The sequence below is a fragment of the Glandiceps talaboti genome, chromosome 19 (assembly GCF_964340395.1).
Source record: "Glandiceps talaboti chromosome 19, keGlaTala1.1, whole genome shotgun sequence".
In the NCBI taxonomy this organism is placed as follows: domain Eukaryota; kingdom Metazoa; phylum Hemichordata; class Enteropneusta; family Spengelidae; genus Glandiceps; species Glandiceps talaboti.
In genome coordinates this window covers 12,819,391-12,825,390 of record NC_135567.1, presented here as the reverse complement: position 1 = coordinate 12,825,390, position 6,000 = coordinate 12,819,391, and positions in this window count along the sequence as shown.

Genomic DNA, 6,000 nt, shown 5'->3' with positions numbered 1-6,000 from the left:
CATGCCAAAAACAGACAGAGATAAAGAGAGATGGGAAAAGAATTGGTCAGATATGTGTAATATATCAAAAGGAATATATTTACCTTTGAGGCACTCTGAAAGTACTGGAGGAGTCCAATCGCCTTCAATGCATTCCGTCGAAACTACACCACCTACTGCAGTATATCCATCTGCACACATTAATGTTACAGTTGTTCCTGAGGTAACAGCAGTAGTTGATAATGATCCTGTTCCAGCTGCCGGTGTGGGTAGTGCGGCACAATCTGGAGCAGTGAATAAAATAATTATAAAATACACAGACACTAAGAAATACATTAAATGTTCAATTTTAGCCAATTACTGCTTAAAGTATGGTAAGCAAGTGTTGTTAGAGATGTTATTTAGGTTTGGCATGGATTGAGAGAGAGAGAGAGAGAGAGAGAGAGAGGAGAGAGAGAGAGAGAGAGAGAGAGAGAGAGAGAGAGAGAGAGAGAGAGAGAGAGAGAGAGAGAGAGAGAGAGAGAGAGAGAGAGAGATAGTGTGTTGGTAGTGCAGCACAATCTAGAGAAATAAATAAACTAATTGTACGGTACAAAGTCAGCATGTAATACTTTAAATGTAAAAAAATTTCCAATTTCTGCTTAAACCATGGTAAGCAAGTGTAGTTAAAGAAAGTAAATAGGTTGATTCTAAAAAAAATTGAACTGTTTTTGTCTTGTAACCTTTGTAAATCATTTGATATACCAAACTGATGGAACATTTTTGGGCAGATTATAAAAGAAAAATAGTTAGTGCATGTGACGCAAACGAACCTAACTCTAACAAAATTTATTGTGGCAAACCCAACATCGTTTCTTTAAAATATTAAAATAAAAGTATTTGTTCATCATGTGAAAAAAAAACACAAAAAAAACGATAAAAAATCACGGCGAGTGCCAGTAGTAGTAATCACATGCCAAATCATGCTACGTTGAGCCAGTCGTCTCTATTTAACAGAATTTCAATCGCTTCACAAAATAATCTAAAATTGGTTTTCAGTAAGCCCTGCAATGACCACAGATTAGGCTTCATATGAACTTAAAAAGTGGGTGACCCAAAGACAGGTACATACTAGTTTTACGATCCAGAAATATCATATTCGGAATTTTGGCATATTTGACTTAAATTAATGTAAAATTCACTAAAAACATTTATCGCTAGATAACAAATGACAAGTGTGTTGATTAAACAACATAGATTAGTTATTGTAAACAAGATAACTTGCTGATTGCCGAATTCCAATTAATATTTAATTTTCCAATGGCGTGATCAATATTTGTCTTACGCGTGAACAATTTACACATGGCATGATCTCGAATCTCAACTTAAATATTCTGGTGGGAAGTTCACCGTGTCTTCTAGAACAATTAAGCTAGGTGAGAGATCATTTAATTATAACGAGCTATGTTTACAGTGATGACATCACCATAATTTCAAGGTGACTTATATGTTAGGGACTTGGAGAAATAAACTTTACTCTTAAGATTTTGACTATAACGCAACTGTTGGTGTGTGGTGTCTCTCTGTGCCTGAGTGTAAGAGCGTACGTGTATGTGACGATACCTGTGTAGCTAATTCCAAATTTAGACAAGCTCGTAGATCCAGGTACCCAAAAAAGACAGTTAGAGTGGGGAATCGCTTACGTTCTGCTGCTCTACCCACAACTACCATACTTAGACACTGAAACATTACATTAAGACCTCATAGAATGTAACACTAGTACAGTACAGAATGCTGGACAATGTAGGCATTGTATGGACAAATCATTGGGCCTAAAATTGAACCCGGAAGATATTAATTCTATGCGAGCAGCTGCAACAATACCATCTCTTCCACAGTTGAAGTTCAAATCGATTGCTGCCTATAGAATGTTTTACTGTTTTATTTATTACTCCTTTACATTACTACAATGAATTGTTCACTGATTACCCGTTTTATGAACTTCGTTGACAAATCTTAGCAGTACCACAGTGACCTAAGTTTAGGGTATAAACGTAATTAAACTTTTTACATATCTACAAACTCATCGAGAAACTAAGAGAACACATATTAACAACAGGTAAACCAGTAGATCAATTTCTAACGATACATATATACCCAAATCGCATACAACAATTGCACTTGGTCAGGACGATTGACGCAATACCATTTTCGCGTGAGCTGGCTATGTGAAATAGCACGCTAAGCACATGCAAAATGTTACCATTCACATTAAGCGCAGGGAACAAAGAGCTGCAGAATTTGCAAGTCCAAGAATTTTCTTTTGCAGTCACCTGGCCAAACACGACTCAACACACCTCGCTTGTAAAACACGTTCCTACCGGCCCTGCTGTGCACTCGAATAAAGTCATCCTAGAAACCTGCAACACGTTTGCCTACATTTAAATCAATGATAGCTATTGCAAGTCAATTCGACCTTTGAACTTTATCACATCGCTACAGGAGACAGTGTACAATGACGTCAGTAAGTCATTGTCCAAGATGTTCACTGTCCCCGTTCCTCTACAGCAACAGTAATATCCAAAACATGAATTTTTTATTCCTTTTTACACTTTATTTTTGTCCCTCTGACAGGACGTAAAATAGAAAAGGGAATACCTTGCTTGTAAAATACGCCCTTGTGTACATCTATATTAAACATCACTTTGTACCAGAACAATGTATTGAACAATAGTTCTATTCACGTCAATCCGACCGTTGAACTCTGTGTAGTCCTATGGAGACTCTTCTCCAGTGTCTATGGTGTAGTAAACTTATTTACAGGGGACAATGGATAATGATGTCAGAACGTTTTCATGGTGGGCCATCTAGAATATAATGTGCCCCACTGTTTTATCTCCATTTACAACATGGTAGTATGCAAAACATTAAATATTTGCAAACTGACACTATTGTAGATATACATAGATTTCACTGTCCAACGTTACCCAAAGATTACCCAAATGTAATTTTTATGTCAACACTCTCAATCAGCTTAGTTAGCGTTCCTAATAATCAGTACAATGTATTGCCAGCTATTCAGAATTTAGCTTTGGTGACCAAGAAGTACTTATCAATCGTGTCGTCGCACCACTTTCGACAATATGTCCGGACCATAAATAATTATCTTTTTTTTGTTGGCCTTTTAAAACCTATATCAATGTAACGCGTATTTGTATCAGATCACGTCACGAGACTAACACGTGACATTTTACAGGCCTCTGAACACACTGAGTGAGTTTTAAAGGCAAGTTAACCTTTAACCTTACGGAACCAAAAATCTGTCGTACAGTTTCCAATCCAATTGGATGCACGAATCATATACATGTATTATGTTCAAATATATCATTGACAACAAAATGTAACCTTATTTTTAGTTTTCAATTAGTAATGCTTAAGGTTTGGAACTAAAGAAAATTATATTAACTCCAAAATCTTCTGACGAAATGGTTCCTACAGCAATATCCTTACTCATTTGGTTGTGGCTATATGATAAATGCCCTATATACCATTTTATGTTGTAACAAGAGTTGTTTAAATTTAAATAAAAAATGTCCTCCTTAGATGCTCTACGTTTGACAGCTATTTGCCACATGTATTTGTATACAGCTTATGTAATGAATGCTATGACCATTTATTGGGAGGAAATGTCACTTTTTACAATTTTCCACAGCATTGAAGACAGTCTGGGCAAAAATTAATGTTCAATTTTCATATTATTAGCTTATAAATAGGATCTACAATTAATACAAAAATTTACCTCCCACATTTACACAAGTAAACAACAACATATCATTCAACATTTGCATTTTCGTCAGTCAACTGTTGAATTGAAAGTTATAGCCAAAGTACCAATTTCTTCAAAGTTACTGACTTTGAGCTATCTAAAGTTTATATCCATTGAACAGTCAACAAATCCATATTCAACGAACCATGACATAGCCAGGAACTAGAAATCTTGGTTGGAAGTATTTCATTACTGTGATTCTGTGACAAAGACGACACGTGCCAATGAATTCAGGCAACCGAAAGGTACTGATCATTATATTAATACGCCGTGTACTTTATTCATCTTGCGATAAACTGCAATGTGGAACTAGACAGAACCACCCCCACACACACACACATATACATGCGCGCATGCATGCTGTCATAGGATATAATTATACCAAGATGCAATTTGATTATTCATAGAAAAAACAACAACATTATATTCCTCTAGCGGTGTGTAATATTTTGCTATGTAAGTGTATTTGATGGTATACTAGGTTATTAAATACATAGCTATTTGTTTACTTGACAGAGTACTTTTTTCAAGGAAAGGAAAGCTGGTGGTTAAAGTAAATATTGACCATTCTGATTTCCCCATTGAAAATGATCGAGTCAAATCAGAATTCAAACACTTTCGTTTGGCCCACAGAAATACTTGCATATAACATCTGAAGTCATACATAATCCAGTGTAGCGATGTACAATACAATGCTGCACATTGAATAGGCTAATTGTTTGACCTATAATTCAACCCGGAAGGAGTAGCCACTACCCTATTAGTTTCAATGTTTTCGCATTATACCTATAGGTCTCGAGCCGGGAAAATCCATGACTCTATTTTCAATTTTAATACATTCGCACATGACTTCCCGAGGAATATCAGGGAGGCTATCAACATAAGACGCTACAATCCTAGGATCAACAGAGACGAGGCCGGTAGAAAAGGGCATTGAACTACCTAACATCTTCAATCGACCGATCATACCACCACCTAGTGGTCAGCTGTAACTATGGAAAATATCATTCTGATAAAGGTCGACGACCAAGCCATATTGAAAGCTCGATGATAAAAGAAATTTGAACTGCTTGTGTAGAACTAGAACTAGACACAACCATCTACCGCCCCTCCCCTCCACACGCACACATACAAACACGCACGCGTATGCATACATGATGCCATAGTTAATAATCCTATCAATATGCCAGTTGCTTATTTATAGAAAGAAACATAATTGTATTCCTCTAGTATCATTTTGCTAAGTAAGCGCATTTGATGGTATACCAGGATATTAAATACATAGCTATTTGTTTACTTGACAGAGTAGATATTTTTCAATGAAAGGAGGGGATATTCTAATGGTAAAAGAAACAAAAATGATTACTCTGATTTCCCCAGTCAAAATAATCGAATCAAATCAGAATTCATACACTTTCGTTTGGCCTACAGAAATACCCATATATAATATCTAAAGTCATACGTTGTCCAGTGCAGAGATGTCAATGCAATGCTGCACATTCAATACACTAGTTGTTTGAACTACAATTCAACCCGAAAGGAGTAGCTACTACCCTAGTAGTTCCAATGTTTTCGTATTATACCTATATAGTTCCAAAATTTAGGTCTATCCAAATCAATTCATTCGGTCAAATTTGCATATATCAAAAAGCTAATTGAGGTGCATATGCACACGATATTACTTGATGTTTACTGAAAGTTTAGTTGAAATGGGCCCATGCAGATTTGAGACAGAGGTATCCAGGGGATCCAATGTATGACCCCCCCCCGGCTACACATTTGGGGCTGATAGCAATCTACATTACTTTTTATGATATCGTTAGAAATGTTGTAAAAACAAGCCGCCTGTCAGACTTACCTGGTGTTGGTGTTGGTGTTGGTGCTGGTGTTGTTTTGTCCACTGCAAAGGCGGATAGAAATAACAGAATGTATAAATGAAACCGTTGCCAATGATGTTAAATGAAACTACATTAATTATTCATGCGATCAGGGAAACATTAACTGCTTCCTGAGGAAGAGGCTATTTTAATCTGACAGTTAGTTTTAGAGCAGTCGAAAATCATATTCAGCTTAATAGTACAAACGTGACAAATTAATCTGGACCTGTATACTAATGCATACATATATTACTGCAGCCTCTCTTTCTAATCTCCAACTTGTATTTCTACTATAATTTAAATACCTATTGCAATGAATATATTGGAATTTCTTAAAAC